Source organism: Ambystoma mexicanum, chromosome 5q (genome assembly GCF_040938575.1).
Source record: "Ambystoma mexicanum isolate Mex_15411 chromosome 5q, UKY_AmexF1_1, whole genome shotgun sequence".
In the NCBI taxonomy this organism is placed as follows: Eukaryota; Metazoa; Chordata; class Amphibia; order Caudata; family Ambystomatidae; genus Ambystoma; species Ambystoma mexicanum.
The window spans coordinates 1,329,388,408-1,329,415,957 of NC_090933.1; the positions used below are offsets into that span (position 1 = coordinate 1,329,388,408).

Sequence of the window (27,550 nt, forward strand, 5' to 3'; positions counted from 1 at the left end):
AGCTACAAGTTGTGTTGGTTGTTCTCCTTCCAGATCACCTGGGGAGCAACGGAACGCCGGATCTGCAATTGGTCATCTATCTGGGTGTTGTTTCGTGTCTAGGCATGAATGAGGGAGCATTCTGGAGTGGAATTGAGAGTATGAGGTAGAGTCGATGGAAAGGATGGTATGGAGTGCGGAAGTATGACTGACCCACACTCCCCTTGCCTGCACAGCACGAGGTGAATGAAAACGAAACCCGTTTCTCACGCTTGTAAAGGGAGGTGTGTCAAGGACAGTGAAATGCACACTTACACGCGTTCATGAATGGTTAGAAATTCAGCTGATCAGAGTATTACAGGCTCCTGAAATTATCTGTATCCCTTATTTATTAACTTCTTGTCTCCAGTTATTGGAAATAATGACCAACTGGCATTGTTAGGTGTAAGGACCCCCTATTGGCTAGCATCCCATGTGCATTCCTGATGAAGACTCACTTTGAAGCACTCTCCCACACATTGCCCTGGGAGGGAAGCTCCAAGATGTGGCTCCATCATCTGAGCCTAGGTCTTCATCAAGTCCTTGCAGCTCACACCTTGCAGATACTGTTGCTAACAGCAGCATGATTCAGTCATAACACATATCGAGCTCTTCATGACGTGCTATGTGAGGTATCTTAATTCCTGATATTAGACCATCCTGGCAGGAGGGGTGAGGGAAGGACCTCATCCGTTAAGGCCTCAATCACTGATGTGACAAAGGCTTTATGTGAAATATAGCATTAAGGGTTTTGGTTTTAGGCCAGGTTAACCTGACCTTGTTGTTATGGTACCACCTGTTGGGGGGAACGTGGATATTTTAGAACCAATATATTTTGTTTTCAGGAATAAGCTCTCTCTCTCTTGCACATACTCACACTCGCCTCAATGTAAATCATGATGCCGTCAATTACATGTGAAAGTGGGCAGCAAAGATAGGTAACCCTACTCATTCCAAAGAGAGGAAATCCAGATTTTTATTATGGAAAATGTGTTGCTATCTTGGGAACTTTGCTTAAAATGGCTGCCGCATTTCTGTCATCTCATTGTCCCTCTTGTCGTTCCTCAGCCGCCCTGGACTTTTCGGTTCCCTTCTTTTCCTCTTCTAACACCTCAGCATTGGAATGCGCATCCACATTATATCTGTGCATCCTCTACCTCATTCTGTTGGTGCATTCTCTACCTCATTCTGTTGGTGCATCCTCTACCTCATTCTGTCAGTGCATCCTCTAGCTATCAGTTTTTTTTCATTCCCAATTAAAAACTCCTCTTCGTCTTTCCTTTAATCAGCTCTGGTCATTGATTTGGTTATCATGCTTCATTTTTATTGGACCATTGTATTTCAAATTTTTGGAAAGTGCTTTGGAGAAAGTGCTCAATAAATTAAATACAAAATACTAAAACTTTTTTAAAAAAGCAAACATACAGTTGTACCCTTCTTATGGATTAAGTCCTCTAGTTCTTAGTGTTTCCCTGTTAAGGTAAGTTGACTCAGTGCCCTTCGGTTATGATATGATATAGCATTTCTAAAGCGCCTATACACAAGTGTTTCAAGGCGCGACGAGGCAAGGGAGGGGGAACAAAGGGAAGACAGAACAACGATCCTACTAGGCCAGGTATCATTCATATCGTGCAAGTGCATGGGGAGTGGGAAAGGGAAAAGTGCGTGGCGAAGGTAGAGGGTAAAGTGCAGTACATGGGATAGTAGAATAAAATAAGATAAATAAAAACGCCACTGGTGGCAAGTGCAAGGTAAGTGCAGACATAAGTGCTGGTAGGGGGACTGTAGGGATACAGAAAACAGTCCCCAGGTGCAGGGGTTGCCAGGGAGGCAGTGCAGGTGGGCAACTAGTGGGGCCTGGGCCCGAGAATCAGAAAGGGAGGCCAAGGAACCAGTGCCGTTTCAGCAAGGAATTTAGCAGGGGAGAGGGGGAGAGAAAGCAGAGGCAAAGAGGAAGGTTTTGAGGTGCTTCCGGAACTGGAGATGGTTCTCCTCAAGTTTCAGGGAGGCAGGAATGCTGTTCCAGAGGGAGGCCCCTGCCGAAGAGAGAGATCTTCCACCAAATCGGTTCTTGGAGAAGCGACTGACCCTGAGGGAGTTGGATGTGGATGAGCGAAGAGCTCGAGAAGGAAGATATTTAGGAAGAGAGAGTTGAAGGTATTGCGGCCCCAGAAGGCCTTTTGGACAATGCAGAGGGTTTTGAGGATTTTGAACTTAATCCTCGTAGCCACTGGGAGCCAGTGAAGAGATTTCAGTCCTGGAGAGATCCGATCCCTGGGCTTGAGGCCAAGGACAAGTCTTGCAGTCCTGTTCTGGATCAGTTGCAGAGGGCGGAGAGTAGAGGCAGGCATATTTAGATAGAGGCTGTTACAATACAGCTTAGAGAGAACCAGGGCTCTGGAGACAGTGAGCTTCTGGGGGAAGGAGAGGAAAGGAAGTATACCTCTGAGGAGGTGCAGCTGATAGTGTGACTTCTTAGAGACATCGGAGATGTGAGGAGAGAAGGAGAGTGTAGAGTCGAAGATGACTCTGAGGTTTTTTGCCTTGCAGGTGGGAGCAGGAAGAGGGCCAAGAGAGGCCGACCAGAGAGCTGCAGGGAAGGATGGAGTGGGTGTAACGATGAGTAGAATCTCAGTCTTACGGTCATTAAGGCAGATGTCATTGGCGGCACACCACTCATGGATGGCAGACAGACAATCAGAAATGAGGGATGAAGGAAGGAGAGGAAGAGGCCGAGGGTAGCCTGAAAATGAGCTGGGTTCCAAGAATATATGTTTTGTAGTGAGTCACAAGTCTTTAAAGTGAAGAAACAAGTGTTGCAAAGCCAGCATATGAGTAAACAGTTCCAGTGATTAAAGAACAAGTTGAGTGTGAAAGATTAGGCGCCCTTTTCCAATCCCATCACTCTAGTACAGTGGTCTTCAAACTCTTTCATACTGACCCCCTGCCCACACTCCTTGAGTAAAAATATTGTTTCTGGGCCCACACATACCGGTGTGTTAAACCAGTCCTCTTAATCCCTTTTTAAAGATGCTGGGGCACCCCTTTGACATCCTTCGCACCCTGCGGGGGCCAGCCCCAAGTTTGAAGACCGCTGCTCTGAAGGCCAGTGGAGTAGCCTTTGCCAGAACTACACTACGCCAGAACTACACCAATCATATCAGGCAAGGGAAAAGTAGAGGTTAAAAGCCAAAAAGCCCTTCAAGTTGCATTTGTCAAAAAAGAGACAACACAGAGCGTGGTATGCTAAATGCAAGGTAACCCAGTTTATTGCAATACCCTGGGGAAAAAATCAAGATAAAAAGCCACGCTCTCACTCCAGAATTCTCCAATGTTTGAACAGAAAACAGGAGGTTATATAACATGAATGAGTCACTGTGATATAACAGTTATGAAAACCTATTGCTCCTGCTCATTGGCTCCCTCTACTAAGCTACATATGGAACCTATATGTACACAACTATGGATTGGACAACCGTTATCTAAGATCCCACCCCTGTACCTTCCCCTAAAAAAGTGCTACCTCATCATGTATGGAAATTAATTGGTAGGCCCTAAATTACTTTTGCAGTGAAAAAAGATATGTGCTAATGGGGTACAATGTGGTCACACTATCCATGAACTGTATGCATGCTGACAGGTTTGTCTAGGTACGAGAGAGGGAGAGACAAGCATGTTGCTTTATTTTAATTAAATCAAATTGGCCATGTTTTAACTCCCATGCCATGAGTGCCAAGGCCTAAGGCCTTTGTACGCCATCCTATTCTTGGATAATTATTTTGCGAGTCATACTCTTAAGTTTTCATCGCTGGATTTTAGTTGTTTTATCTTAAGCCGCTTCTTGGTCTTCGCTTTGTGCCTGGCCAGGCAGAATGCATTAATCTGTCACCTCCTTCTGATTTCCTAGGACGCTATAAACATGAAACGGTTTGCTGTATCTTTGCAACTTGATTTATTTGACAGCTTGACCGCACACAATAATATCTTATTCCGTTATGTACGTGTCCTGAACGGCTCGGCCTTTGCATACCTTTGGCTAGTCATCATCAAGTCGGATACAGCATTTCTCCTGATTTGTTGAAGCGTGTTCACCTGGGCCTTCCTTAAATGTGCAGGGTTGAATTCTCTGCTGGTGCAATTTTTAAAGGGCATTTTGTGTTTCTTTTGCAGCGCGCATTAGCTGTGCATTTATGTGCTGCCTACCGTCCTGGTGCATGACTGGCACATCTCAGTTCTCCATATGGGTACGCTGCAACATAACCCTACCTATTATAGCCATGCTGCCCCTACATGTGTAGTGAGATCCTCTCTTGGTATGCGCTTTCCTGCCACTTAGTCTATTCTATTTAAAAAGACACACTAATTGTGCCAGCTAATGCCTCTTCTGTCCCTACTTGTGTAGCGAACCTAACTATTCATTGTGCCAGCTGCATTTCCAGGAGGATTTGTAAGTGCAGTTTCAAATGTGTTCTTTCTGATTTTATAATTCCTGTGTTTTCTGGGGACAGCAGGGGGGCTTTCTAGCCAACAATTGCCCCACCACATTCCCTCCTCTAGTCGAGTTATCGACCACACCTTCATTTTTTCTGACAATTTTATAGCCATCCTTGTGTAGCCACACTCTGGTGACCCCCTCACGTTAGCTCCTTGTGCTACATATTCTGCTGTACTGCATGTCATAAGCCAGCACTAGCCACTGTTGTCACATTTCATCCAGTGCTCATCGTAGTTATGGATATCTTTTGGGCATGTAGACAATGCTCCAGGTTGTCTTACTGGCGCCCGAATGGGTGCATGGGACAGTAAACTTCCTCATCAGTTTTAGTGTACTGATGTACGGTGTCAGCCACATTAACCATTACTGTCATTTGGAGTGCCTTCTTGCCCATCTTCTTACATTGGCATATTGCTATTCTCAAGATGTAAAAAGCCATTAGGACCAGTACCAAAATTGCCAACCAAAATTTCAATGCATCTGTCAGCCATGCGGCCATGCAGGACAATAGATAAATGAACCAGCTATCGTCATATATAGTTGTCTACGTATAGGAATTCTGATCCTGCGGCATATTTTATCATGGCCTATTATCCCTGAAATTATCCTCTAGTCTGGCATACTGCGAGATGTACCAAGAAATGTGCTCTGTACTCGGGTACCACTTGTGGTATAAATGCTCGAGAGGCTGTCGTGGCATATGGGATAAGTGAGCAAACAAAACAGCTTTCCCTTGATCTCTCTTTCTCTGTCTCCCTCCACCTTCTCTGTTGGCCTATACCATGAGTTTTTCAATATTTATCTAATTATAAAAATACCTTCACATGAAATCCTCATCTGTAATGCTTCTCCTAGCCCTTACTGTCTCCACAACTGGGCGTAATACCATTTCTTGCTCTTACTGGAAATCTACTTGTTTTCTAACTTCTTCACTAACATTATGCCACAAGGACACATTCAACTCATCATAATCAATTTAAATGTAATGTGAGATAAAATAAGCAATAAAACAACAAAAGAGAAAGGAAAATATAAGTACTGCAATAGCCATGATGACAATTGTTTGTAGATGTGTCCTGCGGCGAATTGATCAGGGTGTTATGAAGATATCAGGAATATAAGGATATGAAAACATTCATACAGTTTGCTTAGTACCGGGCAATAGTCAATATTTTTTCAAGTGAGTGAGGCGAGCTGTATATATTGGTTTAAAAACATTTAGCATCAAATGACAATAATAAAATATTTGATGATTTTTAAACCACTTTCACTATATGTGGTTCATTGAAAATTATTGCTGATAAAAACATAAAAATATAAAAATGTGGAAAATAGAAAATAGTTCCAATAAAAAATGTGAAGATAAAAAGTAGGAAAAATAGTCTGTTGTAGATGTATGCTCTTGTGTACATAGTATAAAAATAGTACCAATACAAATGTACAGATAGGAAAGTAGAGAGAATTGTCCGTTAAAGATGATTGTCCTTGTGAAAAATAGTATATAAAAAAAACCCAATGCACTGTTGAGGTAGGAATGTAGAGAAAATAGTCTGTTAAAGATGATTTGTTCCTGTGAAGAATAGTATATAAAATAGTCCCAATACACTGTTGAGATAGGAAAGCAGAGAGAATAGTCTATTATAGATAAAGTCCTCAGCATACTTGTGGCTTGCCGCTTTGTTCCTCCTTTGGGATATGTGCGTTAGAAACTTTAAATACATTTTAATCAAGTAAAGGCAAAGCACCAAACCCTTTCTTATTGTTCCAGTAAACGTTCATCCCCAAAGTTCAGCATCAGTGTTCCTCAAGTGGTGCAATGCAATCTCCTTTAGTCTCAAGTTCTTTTTCCTTGTATCTTCTTTCTCAGCATGCACTTGAGCTCTTGTCCTGGTCTGATTTCTGGTAGCTGGGCAGGGAGGCACCACCCTTTTATCGTTTTTATGTTTGTTATGTTGACCCATAGAAAAAATAAAAATAGAAAATAAAATGCACGTTGACAACTGCACTAGCTTTAGAGTTTATCGTCTATATCTGTGCCTTTTGCGATACCTCCTCGCCGTTCCTTTCCTGTCAAGAACCGAAAAAGAGAGGTATTTAGTCATGGACATCAACAAGTCCTGTAACATATTTACAAACAGTCGCAGTGCTATGGGAAACTGCGCGCGCATGGGCGAGGTAATGGGCACATGCATCCTACAACCTGTCACCAACTCACAAGGAGTCGGGTACAATCTTGCTAATCTTGCTAACCCGTGATGCCCAAGAGTTGCTTGCTTTTTATAAGAGTAAAATAAATAGGTAAATCTGCGCGACTCTCCAGATATTTTTTTAATATATATACAGCAGTGTTGCAAGGTGATTCTGATGGCACTATCACTCCCTGCTTAGTGAGCAATTTTATTTCTTCATAAATACCCTTATTTGTTTCTTTGGACATTTGGTGCTATTTCACCCCCATAGCATATGTACTGGTCATCCGTAGTGTGCCTGGTGCCCTTGCCAAATCTTTTCCCCATAATTAATGGTACCTTTTTAGCTAAAATTATTTGTTGTTGCACCCCTGTATTCTCTATTTTCTATTCAAGGCTAGTATGTATTGTTGTTTTTCTGTCTGTAAGTATGTGCCTGGTGTACAGCATATTATGCTGTCCTCTGTTAATGATAATGACATATTGAATTTGGCCATAAGATCTCTTCCCAGTATGTTAACAGGTGTTTTCCTGGAATATAGGAATGGGAAAGCTCTGTCACATGATGTTGCTGTCCCAGTTTTGGCTAAGAAACAAAGAGTCTGGTCACCTGTAGTGAAAGGGGCCCCTAGGGGTCCCTCACGTTATGGAAACAAGGCAAGTCACCACACACGATAGATAGGCCAGACACGAGGTTGTATTCCCAAAGATAGGGTTTATTGCAAAGCAAATAGTCTCAGTTGGCCAACTCAGTGTCACGCCCCGCGACGTGTATCTCTAGACCTCGAAGGACGCAAGAGAGCGAATTACCTACATCATTTACATATGTACAAAATGCATATCATACAATCAGCTGTGACATGTTTAACAACGCCCTTTATTGGGTTTCTTTGAACTCGGTTTGATGATGGACAATTTCGACGAATATGACACCTTCAAATATCTATTCTAGCAACTGTATGCAACCTTGCAAGTGTGGAGACATCTTTTCTTGTTGAACAGAACACAGTGCTTCTGTTCTTGTAAGCGAGCTACATGGTATTACCCAAATTGTTCGTTTACAATTGTTCGAATGAAGAATTGACCGAATTTAAAGGGTCACAATTGAACTTTTCACAATTTACCTGACCGTATATATATATATATATATATATATATATATATATATATATATATATATATATATATATATATATATGGGTTTTGGGCAGGTTTGGGTTGCGTGCCCGCATATATGTTACAATTGACCTTCACAATTCGGTCAATTGTGAAAAGGTCAATTGTCATTCCAACAGTTGTAATACGAACAATTCGTATACAACCAGCTTCATACGGGGGAAGAGTCACATTCCAGACCTTGCTATCTATGAGGTGCTATTCGTGTCCTGGGAGCCGACACGCTCTACAGGGCTTGGAAAATGGGGGCCGTAAGAAAAGCATAATTCAAGACTTTAGCTGCTTTATTCTAACATATTCTACCATACAACGAGACTGGCTGGCAGCTGTGAAATGATTAAATGCCCTGTGGCGCTGTTTCAAGGCTACATTCGGGAGGGAGCCAGGCATTCCTCTCCGTAGCTTCCTACGTTGTGTTTCAACAAATTCTTATTAGCCTTGCGGCCTTGTCCTTTCACGTTTAGACAACAATGTTAACAGTTGAGCAGAGTAAGCAGAAATGTGCTGCAAAGCAGTTTGAACAGAAAGCAATGAGCAATCGTTAGAAAACAAAATGGCGATCCTTGTTACATCAAAATGGCCGCTCATTGGTCAAACTCGGAAACCTGTATTTCTATCGTTATATACATGAGATGGTTGGCCTTCGGCCACCAAAATACTTTTGCCGTCAATCGTGAGAGGTGTCCATTTTCCTAGACCGACAGTAGATATCTCCACCCTCTGTTCCTGTTCAGTGTCTGTGGTTGCTGATAGGATAGGGCACATCAAGCTATTCTAAGAGCTGTCTTATTTGGGATACATGTTCAAACCTGTCCCTGTAAAAGTGTTCCCTCCAACCGCTGTCACTCTTCCTATCCGTGGTGTCTGTGGCAGAATGTTGGTATCGTCCGGTGTCACTGCTTGCTGTGATTGCACTGCCCTCTGGGGATTCTGTGTCAATGTCTGCTGTGGTTGTTGTGGCACTGTCTGTAGCTGTATCTGTAGCCCTTGGGGTTGCTGCACCTGCTGTGCTTGTGTCTGATCTGGTGAATATTGTGTGTAGCCATAGTACTCATAGATTAGCTGTGGTGCACCATATGGTGCTGAATATGCCATCCCCCCTCTTGGCCCATACTGTATTGCCCCTTGCTTCATTGTTCCTCTACTTCTACACACTCAAGAAGTGTGTCCCACTTTCCCACATCTCCAACATACTGATCAGTTCCCCCAAGGCCTCCAAAGTGGGGCTGTCCTTCCACCAAACCCAAGACCTCTCCCTTTGTGAGTGGATCTTGTTCCTCCTCTGGGGTAAAAACTACTCTACCCTCTTCCTGCAAAACAACCACCCATGCCCTGCTGTGGCATGATAACTCCCCGTCCATTATTCCTGTCTTCTGTATTTATCAATACCGCTCCTTCTACCACTATTTTGGATAATTTCTTCTGTACCAATTTTGCCTCTTTTGCCTTTCCTCTACTTTCTTTTGATCCTTTTCCTGTTTTAACCTACAGTGATGGACGATAGTCAGTTATATTGCTGGCCATGGTCTAATTGCAATCCCCACAATCTTTTTTAACTGTCTCTGTACTTCTTCAGGTAGGTCCTGACATAGAATATGATAAAACATTGGTATATGTGTATCCCAATTGTCTTTAGTTTTCAAATGCCAACGTTCTTTAATGTCTTGAATATAGGCAGCGGGTCCTCAGTAGGTCCCATCTTTCTAGTTATTATGGCACTCGCGTCAGATTGATCTAGAAATAGCTCCCTCAGTGTCTTCCATACATTAGCACTGTAATTATTAAAGGGTGACACGTCATATTTAGTGGTGAAGTTCTGTTACTGCAGCTACTACTATCCCAGCTGTCTCTCGTTCTAGCTTGTAGATCCAACAGCCCGCCCCTGCTGTCAGTGATGGCAGCTTATCCATCAAGTTATTTGTGTCTGTCTGATTACATGGAGTATTTTGGGGTTGCCCTAATCCCTTGTGGAGCAGTGGGAATTGCTTTACCCCTTTCTTGTGCAGAGCCGATGCTGTGTGAGTTTTCCTTTTCAATGTCTCAGCTACACGGTGTCGCTGGCATTTTGGCATGTTTCTTAAGAAATATGGTGATTTTGTGTCTTCTTTCATGGGCAGTACTGAAGTGAGGAGTGGATACATGCTTAGGTTTGGCCCCAGTAAACCTGCCATCTCTCCCATGCCTGGTCCTGTGGTATCCCTTTGTGGGGCTTGCACTGCCTCTTCTCCCCCCTCTTCACCATCAATGTCAACCCAATCTGTTTCCCTGTCATGTTCTCCGCTCTCGTCATCCTCAAGTATGAGATAAAAACTCACTCCCTTAACATGCTCTCTTACATATGTTCCACTCATTATCTCTAGTGACACATCTCTGCCCCTGGTCTCTGTTCCTATTGTCCCACTCCCTTCTCCCCACATCTGTGGCATCATACTTCTGCTCATCCTTGGGCTCATCTCCTTCCTAATATTTTCATTTTCTTCCCTTTCTCTTGTCATTCTCCTTTTCTTCTCATTTAGTCTCTTTACATACTCATCCCCTTCTCCTACCTCCTCCTCCTTCATTGTCTTTCCTGTTCCTCTCTCTGCATCTATCTTCTCTGCTGCTTCTCTCTGTTCTTTCTCCTTTAGCGCATTTTGCTCTATCTCTTCCTGTGTCTCCCTCCTGACTTCCTGCCTGGCTGCTTCCTTCATTTCTCCATACTCTACTCTCTTCACATACCTATTTTCAGTGCCTTTCCCATCAGATTTTAGCAATATTTTCCCTATCCCCCATTTTCCTGGTTTTATCATGGTCTCTTCACTATCCCCATTACCGATGGGTACGTTTCTTGACCTGTGGCCATCTATCTGCATGCTTCCCACTCTCTGGAGCTCTTCCTTGGCTCCTTTTAGCTGTGTTTCTAAGCTATGTAGCCCTCCATGTTCTTTCTATTCCCTTAACCGTGTTTCTGAGCTGTGCCATGCTTCATTCTCCATGTGCACTAATGGTGCTTTTACCACTTTCACCCTTTTCCTACTTTCATTACTTTCCTCATCAAGGTATTCATATCTGGTATTACTATACCCTGCAGCTGCTGCCTGCACTGTGTATATTTCTGGGATGTTGGAACCTGGTGTGCTCTCCTCATGTGGAGGTGGTACTGTGAATTGTGTGTGGTTGCCTGCCTCAGCTGGTGGAGCTGTTAGCTCTGTGTAAGCGCTTTCCTCAGAGGGAGGAGGCGCAGCGGGGTGGGCTACTCTCTCTCCCCCTGACACATATTAACCTTCCATTCCTTCCTAGGCCCCTCTGTTTCTTCCCCACAGGCCTTCCAGAGTTCTAACACCCATAGCCTGTTCTTGAGCTTCCTGCCCTTTTGTGTGGCATGTATGTATGTGCACACGTGTTGGAGTACATTTTTACAGTGAGTGCCCCCTTGTGGCCACGACAGGTACATATTTCCAGCAGTCCCTTTCACCCACTCAGCATGATATTTAGTAATTCTGGCACCATATTTAGTGAACGCTTTGCATAGGTGAATTATTTGGGTATCTGACATGGTGACAACCTTTAAGCAGCGCGCTGCTTGGCAATTACACAGAATAAACAATGCAAAATAGTGGTTAGCTTACCGAAATTTCTAGAAGCATACATTGTTTTTTGACCATTTTTTTCACACTTTTCCCCTAGGGCCCCCCCCCAAAATCCAAATCCTACCTCTGGATCACTACAAAAAATCTGCTCACAATCTAAATTTTCATACTTACCCCTTCAACCTCTACCAAATAATACTTTCTGCTACTCTCACAACATACAAGAAAAATCACCTCTAAAGGACCTGCTTTACAACACAATACAACACAACACAATGCCGGCAAACAACAATTTAATCAACAAAACCACAATACAACACAATAAAATACAGCTGTCTTCCGGTTCTCCCCGGGATATCCATCAGTGATGACTTCACAGGATTCTTCACACCTGTCACACCGCCCTGATCTTTAATTCAGGCTAGATCATCCAGGATGGAAACCAGTACAGGCTCAATGCCCATAAGTGAGCAGAAACCCAATTGTGCAGGATCCAGAACTTGCTGGTCTTCCAGAAAAGACCTACGCTGGGGAGTGACTACTGACTCCAACAATTTCATAAAGAAAGGGAGTAAAGAAATGGGACTATAGTTTGCTACCACTGTAGCATCCAAAGATGGTTTCTTCAATAGTGGGATAACCAACGCATGTTTCAGAGTGGCAGGAAAGAAACCATGAGCAAGAGACGAATTGAGGTCTCCAGCGAGAAACTCGCCTATCTCCTTGGCTATAGAGTTAAAGATGGAAAGAGGATTCTCATCTAGAGATGAGGCCGATTTTAGACAAACCCAGCATTTACTGTTGTGGAGAGGCTAATAAGTTGGAAAGACTGGAACCTCCTCTGTAAAGGTACCACAGTCTCGGAAGGAGGTACAGAAGGTTGCAGCACAGATGTAGAGGACACTTGGTTTCTGATGTTAGCCCTAATAACCTTGATTTTATTTGTGGGTGGGGGGAGACCCGATTGTTGCAACGTTTCTGGGAAGCTAGCGCTACCGATGCCAGTTTCTGAGCGGAAAGATCTTTCACTGTCTGGAAAAGATGTTTTGGAGCATTGACAGCCGATTAAAAAATGCTGCCAAAGTAACATTATTTTGTAGCCTTTATTCCAAGATGATATGAGACTAACTCATCTTAAAAGAAAGTTTCAAGGCAGGATCAAAATATATGCACCATTTCTGCACAGCTCTGTGGACAGTTGCCCGCCATGCCCGGAGATCTGGCGAGAACCATACAGCTGAGGGATGTGCAGCTTTCTTTACCAATTTATTTTTTTGTACATTTCTTTTTATTAACTTTTGACAGGGTCAAGCATGGAAGCAGTTCAACAACATGAGGAGTGGGCCCTCTAAACGTACTGTAATCAACTGGACACATTACCGCCTTGTTACACCCCCCCAACCTAACCTCCTTTCAGCCAGAGTTTTTCGTTCTCTTTGTAATTTAACGATTGGAATAGTAACCAAAAAGTTTAAGTCCTGTACCACGTGGGCTATTCACGAGAGAGTTCTGTGCCTTTCGAGCCCGTGTCTTTCCTCTCATGTTCAACGTTTTGTCAGGCCGGGCCGGTCGTTTCACTGACACCTATTGTGGAATTGCAACCACTCCGATTCCACTGTGGAGCTACTCCCGTGGAGTGCTGTCGTTATCTTTTCCATAAGGTAAATGTCCTTTGCTGTGGGAAGGGACCCCCTTTTCCAGAATCTGGCCCGACATGCACAAGCCGCCAGTAGCACAAAATGCAATAAGGGCGTGGGTGTTCTTCATCTCTTCTCCCCATGTTCTAAGCCGAAGAGAACCAGCATCGGGCCTAACCTGAGTACTACCCCGCCCACATCCCTGATCCATCCCAGGACCTCTGTCCAGAACACCTGCACCCTGGGGCATTCCCACCACATGTGCCAGTAGTTGACCCTAGCTCCGCATCCATGCCATCAGTGGGGATCAACCGCTGGAAACATTCTGGAGAGGCGCACAGGGTCATATTGCCAACGATGAAGCAGCTTTATGGCATGCAACTTGTACTGACAGGAGATGGATGTTTTAAAAGCTTGCCTACACATCTGCCTCCACAGGTTGTCTCCCAGCTCCATGCCTAAGTCTTTACCCCCAGCGTGTTCAGAGCCCTTGTATAGCCCCTCCCCTTGGCTCCAGTAGGGCTCCATATAGGCGGGAGTTAAGTCCCCTCATATCTAGAGGTTCGTCTAGAACCCTCTCAACCGGAAGGAGGTCTCTCTGGTGGCATTCACTTTTACATTTCTCTGACATGAGCATTCCCTTCAGTCTAAAGTATAACAGTACTGACGGTGTGCCTAGGCCCAGTGCCTCCTCCAACTCCTGAATGCTTGTGTAATCCCCTTTTTTAACTAGTTGACCCACTTTGGCTCATCTCCCTTTGAACCAGGCCTGGTAATGCTTGACCTCCAGAATAGCTGCGGCTCATCGGGTAGGGCCACGTGGTGATCTTCTCCCCCCTAGCTCCTATGGCCAGTACCTCCCAGTGGACCCCCAGTATTGGATGATCTCTGATTCACCTCGGGAGGTTATTTCTAGGAACCCAGAGCCATTCTCCCACCGTTACAGGGAGTAGGTGTTGATTTTCCAGTAACACCCACTGTTTGTCCGCGTCCTCCCTCAAGTGTGGCACCAGCGCTCCAAGTTGTGCTGCTCTATAGTACATTGTCAGGTCTGGGAGACCTACCCCTCCCTTATCTTTGGGCAGAATAAGACTCTCATATCTCACCATGGGCTTCCGGCCCTGCCAGAGCAACCGCAGGATATGCTTTCAGGTATACCTGCAGTGGTCGAATCGGAAGCATTTGGAAGAGGTAAAGCACCCTCGTAAGTAGGTTCATCTTTATGGCATTGAGCCTCCCCATCAAAGACAGCTGTCCCTTACCCCATGCCTCCATTTCGCTAAAAAGTTTGTCAAACGGGGAGGAGGGTCGTTAGCTAGGCCCGATATTGCCCAGGCCGGAAGATGTTAATGCCAAGGTACATCACTGCCTCCAACCGAATCTGAAGCCCTAGGTGTCTCAGTTCTCCCACCCGTCTGTCCCCATCTGGCGCAAACGGGAATACCAATGATTTTCCTATATTTAACTTAAATTCCGAATGCCTCCCAAAGTTCTATATCACTTCCATGGAAGCGGGGATGGACTGAACAGGATTCCTCAAGTGTAGCATGATGTAGTCAGCATACAACCCGAGTTTGAACTCTCCATCACCAACCCTGATACCTTCTACTTGCGGGGTCCTTCTCAGATCGTCTGCTAGCACTTCCATCGTTAAAGCAAAGAGCAGGGGCGACAGAGGGGACCCCGGTCTGCTTCCCCTTTGAAGAGAGAAGGTCTGTGACAACCTTATGTTGACTGTAACTCTGGCTGTCGGGTTTTCATACAACGCCCGAATAGCCTGCTGAATCCCTTTGCCAAACACACATTTCTGAAGAACCCCATACAGGAAGCCCCAGTCCACCCGATCAAAAGCCTTTTCAGCATCTATGGCCGCCAGGACCAGGTTGCCCTCCTTTCCCGCAGAGGCCTCCATAGGATGCAGGCTCTTGCGCATGTTGTCGGCTCCCTGTCTACTTTCGATGAACCACACCTGGTCTGAAGTGAATGAGTCTCTGCATGAAGCCCTCCATTTGTGTGGCCAAAATTCTGGTGAAGATCTGGACATCCACATTGAGCAAGGAAATGGGACGATACGATTTACAGCTCTCGGGGTTCTTATCTGCCTTCGGGTTAACAGTAATCAATTCTTTCCCAAAAGAGGGGGGCTGTTCGTGGCCATAATGTTGGAGAAGAGGTCTGCCAAGTGTCGCGCCAGGGGCCCCGCAAAGGACTTGTAAAACCCTGCCGTATAACCATCCTCCCCCGGGGCTTTTCCCCATTTTAACACCGCTATGGCTTTCAGGACCTCTTCTGGTGTGATTGGCTTGTCTAACTCAAGGCTCTCTCCATCCCGGAGGCCTGGGAGGGGCACCCTACCAGGTACTGTTTTAGGGAGTCTTGTCCGGGGTCTCCTCTTTTCTGTATAAATATTCGTAGAATGTGGCGAATTTGCCGGTGATTTCCCCTGCCTCAGGGCCCTTGGGCCCTTCATCCCCCTGGACTGCCTTCACCCACTTCTCCACCCTCTGGCCACAGAGTTTCGCCACCAGTTTTGTGTCTGCCTTGTCCCTTTGTTCATAATATTTTTGTTTCAGGAACTGCAGGCTAGACAACACCCTACCCATCTCTATGTCTCTGAGTTCCAGGCATTTTCCCCTCACCACCCATGCGTCGTCCTTACCTTGCACCCTCTCTAGGTTGCAAATCTCCCCCCAGAGGTTTCGGGCTAGTAGGGTCCTAATTCTCTTTTTGGCGGCACCCTCCCTAATAAGGAGACACTGCCATGTCGCCTTTGCCGCGTCCCAGTCCATACCCTTCTCAACCTCCCCTGTGTCATTGAGAGAGAAGTATTCCCCAATTGCCTCCTTCATTTCCTCGGCGAAGACTGTGTCCTTGAGGAGGAGGTCATTGCATCTCCAAAAAGATTCCCGTGGTCTCAGGCCTGACAGGACCACGTCCAGTCTCACCATATCGTGGTCTGACCAGCTGATCGGGAGATGCTCACTTTTACTAGCCTTGCTGATTTGCTGTTGTTGCATGAACTAGTAATCTATCCTCATTCTAGACCCGTGGACTGCCAAGTAAAATGTATAACCCTTCACGGTCGGATTGGCCTCTCGCCATACATCAACCAGCCGCCGGTCCCACATGAAGTCTTCCAGTCCCTCTCATGTGGTTCCAGACCTGCCCCCGGAGGTGACTTGCCCTCCACTGTGGTCCATTTCCCTGCCTGCCCACATGTTGGAAGTCTCCCCCCAGGATAAAACGACCCTCTGTTCTACTCAATATCTTGCCCCTCGGAAATTGCATTTGGCCTGTGTTCGGGCTGTAGACTGATACAATGGTTACTTTGGGATGTTCGAGGAAGCCCGAGACCACCAGGGCTCTCCCGTCTCCCCTTGTGTTGGGACATGTCAGGTAAATGGCTTGGTTGTTAGGCCATTGTCTGTCACGGTGTAGGAAAGTGTTTGTATTGGAAAAGGGGTAGGGGGTAGAATATCTGAGTATCCTATGGGGTAGGATGGGGAAAATGTGTTATAGAGAAGGTGGTACCGCGTCTCACCTGTTGGTGTCCCACTTCCACTCCCCTAGGCCCCCTCATCCAGGCGATCCTCCCACACCGGTCCACCCCCAGGAACTGGATCCATAGCGATGGCTGTGTCTTGGCCACCTAGATGACAGATCCCCGGGAACTAGCGGGTGAGACACCTTCAGGTTTCTCACAGGGCATACATTAGTTTTCAAAAATTGACTAGCATCCTTTGCTAATTCAAATTTCTCCCGCATGGTGTCTGGCATGGATTCACATGCTCATGAATATTCCCGGTCGTCAGGCTGGGAATCCTCGGTAACAGAAAAAAAACAGTTTCAGTTTAATTTCTGAACTGTATTTCTCCTAACTATTAACTGAGCTTTGGGTCATAATTCCCCTAGCCAATGACTGTCCTCTACCTAAGCCCCTCCTCTGGCAGCCATCTTCAGATTTTTACCGCTCGTTCAAGTGTTGGGAGTCCTCATGCTTAGTTCTCTGACTTTTACTGTGTTTTTCGCTTTTTGGAAGAGTGTTACTCTATTTTTTGGTCATTCGAGCCCTTTTGCTCCATCGATCAACCTTCCGATTAACGGAGACCCGTTTTTTGGATTCTTCAGCACCTCTCAAAGCGGATTTCATCTAGTTTCTTTGTGGAGGCTTCCAGAAAATTCTTCAAGGCCTACACTGCGTGGATCATGGCAGACGAGAAGAAGGATTCCCCCTCTCTCTTTAAGCTTTGTACCGACTATGGTTTGCAGAATGTTTATATGGACGATAAATATTCCCAGTGCCTCTACTGCCTGCACGCAGGAGGAAGATTGTGCGTTTTGCAGTGAGCTCTCGAAACACACATTGAAGGATCGGCGTAAACGGATGGAGGAGTGGCTGCAGGCCAAGGTCTCTACCCCGGGTGGCACCCAGGGGCATGCCTCTTCCGGATCTGGGAAAGCTGTGCAGGCTTCTAAGTCCTTTGAGGGTGCCCCTCCCACGGGAGTCCAGCAAAATGGCAAGCACCGCGAGTCCACTACCTTCAGGAGCACCGTTGCAGCGGGCTCCTCGGAGGCCTGGGCGCGTTCGACATGTCCAGCTGCTTCGGTTGCCAGTCATCGCTCTGGATCTTCATCCAAGAGGAAGTCGGACCACCCGGGCAAGCTCAGGGTGGCCCCGGAGGAGACCAAAGAGAAGAACAAACAGGGTACAGCTTCCGGCCTACCCTGACGGAGAAGGCCAAAGGGGACTGAGTCCCAACTCATCCCCTAAGGAGAAGGACAAGGTGTCCGGGATGACCACGAAGGACAAGGGACCTGTCCAGACCGTGATGGCCCAGGTGCATCAGACGAAGGTGCCTCGTTCCATCGAGGTGGTGGTAGCGTTCCTTTCAAAGGCCGTGGGAGACGACCCGCTGGGCACCCTCCCTAAGGCAAGAGTGTCCCTCCCTCCCAGGAGGGATGCTACATTCCAACCCACACAGAAGACCCTGGACAAGTGGATGCCGATCCTCTCCCCGAGACAGTACCCTCTGGACGCGAAGAAAGGGGGGGCACGAAAGTCCTCCAGGGCACGGATATCTCCTCAGAGGAGGAACTCATCTACCTACAGACTGTCCAGGAAGGCTATGGCAACAAATGAAATGTCGGAGTTGCGCCCTACGACGAGTGTGCCGACTAGGGCGGCAACGATGAAAATACCATTGAGGAAGACGAACGAGGGCCTTGTGACGACAAGGTCCTTGGCTCTGCCCCTGCGCCCCTGCTTCCAATATGCCCTGCGCATCAGCTGCCCCCTAGAGACCTCTCAGTGGACATTATCTCGACTCTGCATTTGCTGCTCTTCAAGATACAGAGGAGGGTGCCGGTTACGCCGACAACAACCCCGCTCGAGTTTCTCTCATGGAAAACGGCTTTCCTCGTGGCTATCACCTTGGCCAGGCAGTTCGGGGAGAGTCAGGCACTGCCTTGCAAGCTTCCTTTCTTATCTTTCCACGCTTCAAAGGTGGTACTGCGTACACACCCAACCTTTATGCCAAAGATGCCACCAGAATTCCACCTCAACAAACCTTTGGTATTACCTGTCTTCTTCCCAAACCCGTCGTCACCAGCGGAAAGCACATAGCATTCGCTGGACGACGCTCATGCCTTGAAGTTTTATGTGGCATATACAAAGAGTTTTCAGAAGACTTCTCAGTTTTTTGTCAACTATGGACCTGTAAATTAAGGAATGTCCTTCCATCTCCAGGTGGCTCTCTGGCTGCATCATGCACTGGCATTGAATAGCTGGCAGACCGCTGCCTGGCCAGCCGAGAGCTCACTCAACCATAGCCATTACTGTGACAACAGCGTTTCTTTCTGATGTGCCTCTACTCGACATCTGCTGGGCTCCGACATGGATGTCCACGCACACCTTCACAAGGATCTACTGCGTTGACAGGGATTCCAGGGAGGACGTCCGAGTTGGCCAAGCCATGCAACGCAATCTGTTTGTTTGAGGCGAGTCTGTTCCAGAGCTGTGTGTTTATTGCTTCTGTTGAGCCTTACCACCACCCTAGGTTGTTTATATGTACTGCTGTCTAATCGTTATTCATGAGCATTTGAATCCATGCCTGACCCCATGCTGGAGAAGGTTTAAGTTACTTACCTGTAACTATTGTTCTCCAGCGTGGTTCTGGCATGGATTCACATGCAAACCCTCCCACCTTCCCCACTGTGGCTCTTCTAGGTTCATATTGCCACTTTACGTGCTTACCAAATCTGAAGATCTCCACCAGGGGTGGAGCTTAGGGAGAAGGCTGTTATTGGATGGGAGCAGTATGACCCAGAGGACAGTGATTGGTTTAGAGGAGAAATACAGTTAAAGGAGCTTAGCTGCTGCACAATTTCCCTCACATAAAGAGGAGGTATGTATTTAATTCACAGATCAATTTGAGGCATATAGAAAGATGTATGTAGACATTTTGGGCAACAGAAAACATCCTTATGTGCTGCAGAAACGTGGAATTTCAGACATGAGCATAATACTAGTGAATCATGTCACTAGTGGAAATACATATATATGGTCCATACATCAATGATAATCCAGTGGTGCCTATGTTCTTCAAATCCTCAATAGGTATTAATATAAGTGTTCCAAACATCAGTATCAGTGCAGTAGTGCCAACAAGCTCTGTTAGGAGGCACATGCATGCGTTTCGCCCTTGCTCGGGCTTCCTCAAGGCACAAGTATGTTTAGTCATTCAACAATTTTATGTTCTTTTCCAACATTTGTCTTTTAACACACTGTTTTTGTCTGAGCAGCATTTATATTTGAATGTTTTTTCTCCTAATTGTTATAGTCTATGATGCTGAGTGGACGAGTGTCTTGTGGTTTTTAGGGCAAGGTAAAAGTATATCATTCCAAGTTAAAGGTTTTGTTTGTTCTCATTTTCTTCTAATTTACTCCGGATCCAGGGTCCTTCGAGGTTGCTCAAGTAGTAGACCTTAGTTCAGTGTCTTTCTGGTGTTCCCCTGCTTGACATCTGCTGGGCTGCGACGTGGAGGTCCACACACACCTTCACAAGGTTCTACAGCGTTGACGGATTCCAGGGAGGAGGTCCGAGTCGGCCAAGCCATGCAACGCAATCTGTTTGCTTGAGGTGAGTCTGTTCCAGAGCTGTGTGTTTATGGCTTCTGTTGAGCCTTGCCACCACCCTTGGTTGTTTATATGTACTGCTGTGTAATCGTTATTCTTGAGCATTTGAATCCATGCCTGACCCCATGCTGGAGAAGGTTTAAGTTACTTACCTGTAACTATTGTTCTCCAGCATGGTTCTGGCATGGATTCACATGCAAACCCTCCCACCTTCCCCTCTGTGGCTCGTCTTGGTTCATACTGCCAATTAACGTGCTTACCAAATCTGAAGATGGCCACCAGGGGTTGAGTTTAGGGAGAGGACTGTCTTTGTTTGGGGTCAGTATGACCCAGAGGACAGTGATTGGTTTAGAGGAGAAATACAGTTTAAGGTGCTAAGCTGCTGCAGGATTTCCCTTGCATCAGGAGGAGGTATGTATTAAATTCACAGATCAATTAGAGGCATATAGAAAGATGTATATATATATTGCAGACACATGCAATTTTCAGACATGAAGACAACACTATAGAATCATGTCACTAGTGGAAATACAAGAAATAATTTCCTGACCTTAAGATACTTGGCAAAGGTTAGTAAAATGTATTTAAGTGACATTTAGAATGATTAGCACATAACAAATTATTCCTAAAGGAATCTGTGATTCTTTACAAAACACATGTGGGAGGTCATTGTTATGTCACATATTCAATTGTTTGTCCCGATAAAGGTCCCCTACTAGCCAGAGCCATAAGACATTAAGCTTGAAGTGGACCGAAAGACAGCGTGACCACAGATTAGATATCATTGTAACATTGAATATGACCATCTGGAATCCCATGCTGGCTGGAGAAGGATTAAGTACTCAATCTAAGCCCTTCTTTACCAATGTCTAGGTTACGTTATGAGTTGGGTCTCCAGTCTCTGGAACCCCCTGCTGGCTGGAGAAGGATAAAGTGCTCAATCTAACACCTTCTTTATCAATGGCTAGGTTACTTTATGAGCTGGGTCTCCAGTCTCTGGAACCCCAAGCTGGCTGGAGAAGGATAAAGTACTCCATCTAAGACCTTCTTTATGAATGGCTAGGTTACGTTATGAGCTGTGTCTCCAGTCTCTGGAATCACATGCTGGCTGGAAGCTGGGTCTCCAATCTCTGGAACCCCAAGCTGGCTGGAGAAGGATAAAGTACTCAATCTAACACCTTCTTTATCAATGGCTAGGTTACGTTATGAGCTGGGTCTCCAATCTCTGGAATCCCCTGCTGGCTGGAGAAGGATAAAGTACTCAATCTAACACCTTCTTTATCAATGGCTAGGTTACGTTATGAGCTGGGTCTCCAATCTCTGGAATCCCATGCTGGCTGGAGAAGGATAAAGTACTCAATCTAACAGTTTCTTAATCAATGGCTAGGTTACGTTATGAGCTGTGTCTCCAGTCTCTGGAATCCCATGCTGGCTGGAGAAGCATAAAGTACTCAATCTAACGCCTTCTTTATCAATGGCTAGGTTACGTTATGAGCTGGGTTTCCAATCTACGGAATCCCATGCTGGCTGGAGAAGGATAAAGTACTCAATCTAAGACCTTCTTTATCAATGGCTAGGTTACGTTATGAGCTGGGTCTCCAATCTCGGGAACCCCATGCTGGCTGGAGAACGATCTCGTTAAATGGATCAATCATTAATCCTCAAGATAACACTCTTTACGCTGACATTGGTGGTCTGATGACAAAAAAAACAATGTGTTTTTGCATGGTTTGAAGGAAGAAGCTTCAGCCTTACTGCGGAAATGCCAGTTATCAGAAAAAGACCTTGTGGATAATCCAAGGAAAATAAAAAAAGCAATAGGCCTAAACGACTGGATTGAAACGAGGAAAACATTTGTGAAAATGAAATGTTTTGAGAATGTTAAAGTCACCGATAAACCATTGGGATTTCTACCCCGCTATCTTAGAAAGATTCCCAATCCAATCTGAAGGGCGAATTTTCTGAGATTTTGAATGAATCTATATATCACCCGTGAGCTATTGAGAGTCAGGAACAAGGGACCACTGACTGACAGTAGATGTAATTTGTGTGACGAGAATGTCAAACAAAATGTGAAACATCTTCTTATGTCATGCATTGGCACAGACCAAGAAAGAGTAGTCAATTTTTCTCGTTTTGTCCATAACATCGACTGGTTAAACTCGGAGTAATTTTGGAACTGACTTTCAGAGGGACATGAGACATTCCTGTTTCTGGAGGTCCTGAGATTCCTGAAGATAATTGAAGCTCTCATAAAGAACTAAGGGGAGTTTAGAAATATGTGCTATGTCTTCTGTGAACTGAAGGATGGACGTTTATTGTGACATTTTCTGTTCAATTGTATGAATTGTTTTTTTTAGTTATATATGAATTGTTCAGAATGTCTGTGTTTGTATTGTGAAAAGTCAAATTATGACTAACACACAAACAGATTTAGGTTTTAGTATGGTATTGGAGAAAAGTTACTTGTACAAATACCATAAAATACATACATTCATTCAGCTTAGCTCCCCTATATACAAGAGGGCTTGCCGGTTTATTGGCTATGTGCAGGTTATTGAAGTGCAGACAATGGCATGCTTCCATATGACTCCTACAGGTTTTGATTCAGAGACTAATGTTCTCAGAATAGTACGCTCTTGTCTGAACATTTGCACAGCTTTCTCTGAACATGTATAGATAACGTTAAATGAATGTGTGTCTGCAGTTTAATCTACATGTTTATGTGCAGCTTTAATCTAAATGTATGTGTGCCACTTTAAATACACATGTGTGCAGCTTTAAATACACGTGTCTGTGCACAGCTTTCAATCTACTTCTATTCATTTGCCTACATTGCTAAAAGAAATTGTTTAGAGATGTAATAGTCTCCAGTATATTTACAATTATACAACAATCTTGGCCTGTCACATTTCACATAGATCTGCTTGTGTAGTTCAACACAAGGGACTGCAGCAGTTTAACCCTTTGCATGATTATCTATGAACAAAATTAATTCTCTGTGATAATTGTCATTGCGCAATTATCTAATTTAAGACTCACACTGGCTGCTATTGCATGATATCACATTATACATTAGTGTGTCATGACTTACACTATGGAATTTGCAATTCCACACCAACAGGAGCAAAGGATTCTCTTTAATTATGCTTTATTTTACAAACACAGTCTACATTCCAGTACAAACAATACTGTCAGTTTTGAACCGTGCCTCTCAATACGAAACAAAATGCATTGGGTGTTAGGGAAATTACATTTCACTTTATAATCAATATTAATGTGAGACACAGGGCATTTATGTTTTACGCTTCACCTGCATCTTTGTCAAATCACGATTTCCCTTTAATTCCCTGTCCTTTTTATTCCCAGGGCTTTACTATAGACAATATAGGGATTTTTGGGGTTATTTCTTACTTTTGAAATGCATCTTTTTATTTTGGGAAAATCAACAAGGGCCTAGTCAGTCTGGAATTACTGCATCAGCAAGCTTTCTTTTCAGCTGGCTGCCTGGAAACCAATTCCCAACCTAGGCTGGTTATCCCTCTATCAATGGCTTCTGTCTGCAGCCTGCATGGGGATCAGCCATCCAGACGGGCTCAGTTCTGCTCCCCCTGACCACCTCTCTCCAGTTGTATCCAGAAAGTCTTGAATGTTCATCTCTCCATATTAGTTCATCATCCTTCTATTCTGTGTGCAACGGAAGTGGGTAAGGGTTCCCGGGGGCTGTGGTAAGTTTGTAGATTCTCCTAACTGTTACATGTTACCAGGTATCGCTGGGTCATGGTGTGGGGTTTGGGGTAGAAGTGGCGCTGGCTATGTTACGTTAGTGGATTGTGGTATCTGCCCACATGTTGCCATGCATGGCTGCATTATGGTTTTCTGGGTGTGGCCAAGGCCTAGACTTTTGGGTGCATGGCCAAATTGCTGATAGGTGCCGCTCGGGATGATTGTGCATGATGAAATTGTGCATTCCTTGTGCAGAACTTTTTTACTTGAGGTGCTTTGGAAGGACACACGACGTGCACTCGGAGTGTATAACGCTAAATATGCAGAGCTGTACAGAAATGATAGTGTTGGATGCAGAGGTCTTGGATGTTCTTGATGCTTGCGTGTGTGAATGTTTTGCAGTGTGCAATGAGGGAGTGCTGCGAAAAGGGAAGTAGTATTATTCCTGCTTTATTGGGGTACGGGCCTTGCTGTACTTGGGAAAGCGCACGTGCCACATCGTGGCCTTATGAGCATGCTGGTCAATGGGAATGTGACTGTGGGGATTATCCAATTAGTTGCTGAGGTTCTGCTTCACAGGAAGGGGCGGTAACATTTATTTTCACATTACTTCGTGTAGTCAGAATGGCAGACATGGAGAGGTGCAGAGTGTTGTTACTGGGTGATGCCTTTGTGGTAGATTTGCACAGCTATGCCCAGGAGCAAGGCTGTGGTGCGCTACCGATGAGAGGCGTTTCGGCACTGTCCTTGACCTTTGCAAAGAAGTGGTCATTTTCGCTCCTTTTGATGTTGTCGTCGTACAGTACGGTGGGCAGCATTTGGGTCACGCCCCTTGTTCATATGTGTTCCATCAACTCAAGAGATTGCTGAAAGCAGTGAAGCGTTTCTTTCCCACTGCGAAAATTCTTTTCTCATCTACACTACGAAGAAGACTATGGAACTGTTCTAATGCAGTTTGTTCACAGCCAGAGGGCGGACGGTGTGTCATCAATGCAAACATGTCTACTTTTGTGTGCGATTCTGCAATGTTCTTCTGCAACAATGACATAATTGATTCTCACAATCCTGACTTATCCCATGACAATGGCATTTCGTTGTCCAACATTGGCAATGGTATTTTGTGGTACCATTTACAGGATGCGTTCAACAGCTTACTGTAAGAATGGGCAGAGTACAGAAAAATAAGTCCTTTCAAAAACCACAAAAAGAGTGTTTCCTTAAAAGCATCCAAACAAACCACAACACAAAAGGCTGTTTTCAGAGCTACCACTACTTATGAAATCCGCTGTTGTTAGGGAGAATTCTCAAAATGTGCTAATTTCCCTTACCTTTTGAGACCCCCAGCAACTTTGCTGGATTTCTTGGATTTGATTTTTTTTACCTGGAAATAGTGTGAGGCTTTTTTTCCACTCTTCGATGTATTTTGTGTGTGGTTTACTTTTGTGTTCTTTGGTTATGGAGTTTTAAAACAGCTCCATAGCCATCATCTTTTTCTGTGTGTCATACAGCACCTTCAGTGCAGTGGCACATGGATGTCTTTCAGACTTCCCAAGGTTTAAATACCTTCTCTGGGACTGACTACTGTCTCCCAGAGCATGTAAAGTTAAATTGGCTTTACTAGTCTTTTGAAATGTACTGACCCAGCACACACTATCTTCCTATAGAGTGCTGGAGGGATTGCCTAGCTTCCCCTGAGTCAAAACACTCATGCAACAGTAAAATGTTACCTTTTCCTACTTTAAATGGCCGGTGGCAGTGGTTTAGATCAACTACCATGATTTTTCCCGACCGCTATCAACGGTAGCTAAAATTCGGGTCACCCATATTTTTCAATATGACGTCCCAGACCTAGCTGTAAAAACAGACTCCGGTCATCTTTTTTCGCCATTTCTTTTGGGAAAAGTCCTTGTGTTTGTCTCTGCACGCCAAACCAGGGTTGGTCCCTTTGTTCGTTGGCCTTTGGCGGGCTTCAGTGCTGAAGCCCTCCTCTGGCGCCTGAATGTCTGGGGTGGACAGGATGTGAGGGAGGTGCCCGAAACTCCCTGTGCTTAGTCTCCTAGGAGACCTGAATGCACTCTGGCGTGATTGGCTGGCTGACTGTCCGGCAAGGACAGCCACCCTGCTGTGTGAGTGACAGCCGGCTGGAATGAATGGGGGACTGTTTAAAAGCAGGTCTCTGAGACTTGGAAAGCAGAGTTGACCACTGGAATGAAAGAATCGAAGACGAGCTGAAGGAAGAGGACTGCTGCAACTCCTGGACGACCGGTGAAGCCCTGCTGCAGGACCGAATTGCCTGAAACTCCAATTGACAGAGAAGTCCTTCAAGGTTAACTTCTTCCCTTGAGTTTGGTGGGAACAACCAACTCGTAAGCCACCTGGACACCGTCCTTGTCTGGTCAAATTTTCATCAGAGTGCTGTTGAAAACCGGATAGCCAGAGGGAAGGAAACCAGCTTGTGGTCTTTAAGGCACTCACACCTTAAACTAACGTCTTGCTAAGCTTTTGGCCTCATCTCTGGGCAGTACAGGAACCTGCCGACGTCCTCCTTGTTTCCACGGCTGAATCCCAGGAACAGCGAGGTCTGTTCGAACTGCCAGGAACAACTGCCTCAGCTACAGCTCTTCTTCACTAACAAGGTATTGTGCAAACACGGTCCGGAAATATTTTTGGCCATTGCTAAAGTTCGTGGAACTTTGCTCAACTTCGAAGGCTTAATATTCCCTAAACATTCGTCAAACATTCCGCCTAGCCAAATTCTTCTAAACTCTGTGGCAAAGACTTAACCGTTACTACCAAAACTGTGCTATCCAATACAAAGACTCTGAACCATTGACTTTGGCCCAGGCCTATGAGATGAATTGCTGGTTGTAGTATACTTAAACCCTTTGCCCTGCCTATGAATGCATTTGTGCTGTTGATTCTTATAACCTTTTTACTCCTATATTAAGTATCTGAAGTGCCATTTTTCTCCCACTTCAGTGGAGCTAAACATGTTCATTTACTTAGCGGTTGTGTATTTGTGGTTTATTAGTGTGTGATGTTGAGCTGCTCTCGCTAGTGAAATGTTTTCCAACAAACTGTTTAAATAGATGTATATTATTTTACCAAGAAACCTCGAGTAAGTGTTTGTTTGAATCACTGTACTGGTTGGTCCTTTGTGTAACTTGTTCTACTGCTCACTTAAACTCTTGCGATAAGTCTGGCTGCTCTGCCATTGCTACCACTTTACTGTGTAGTACAGGTTTGTACCAAAGCTGAAATTGTGCTTACACTTGTAGTCCTAATTGCATGTAGTGTTCCCCAAGGGTACTGCATGTGATTCTGTCTAACAGCTGTCCTGGTTGAAATGTATTCCGCCACGCCCGCACACAGCACTAAAGGTATGCGGACACTGAGTCACTGCCAGGATTCCACGTGTCACAGCCGGCCAATTTTGCAGAATGCAACGCATGGAAATGGGTGTTTAGAGGCTAAGAGAATGTGCAATAAGGCTTCTGGGTGTGGTGTGCGCAAGAATGTGTTAGAGTCGTAACGTTTGCCCAATAGTCACCAATGAAATATTATAGCATTGTATATATTCTTCGTAGCAGATACTTGTAATATCG

The 27,550-nt window shown here is 45.1% G+C and overlaps 1 protein-coding gene across 3 annotated transcripts in view; it reads left to right on the forward strand.

The window, feature by feature from the left end:
• LOC138498536 (zinc finger protein 84-like) overlaps nucleotides 1-27,550 on the forward strand; it is a 123,340-nt gene that overhangs the window by 73,258 nt on the left and 22,532 nt on the right. For all 3 annotated transcript variants that reach the window (XM_069622318.1, XM_069622317.1, XM_069622319.1), the window contains one exon: nucleotides 20,039-20,223. The gene's annotated coding sequence lies outside the window, so the exon portion shown is untranslated. The remainder of the gene's footprint in view (nucleotides 1-20,038; nucleotides 20,224-27,550) is intronic.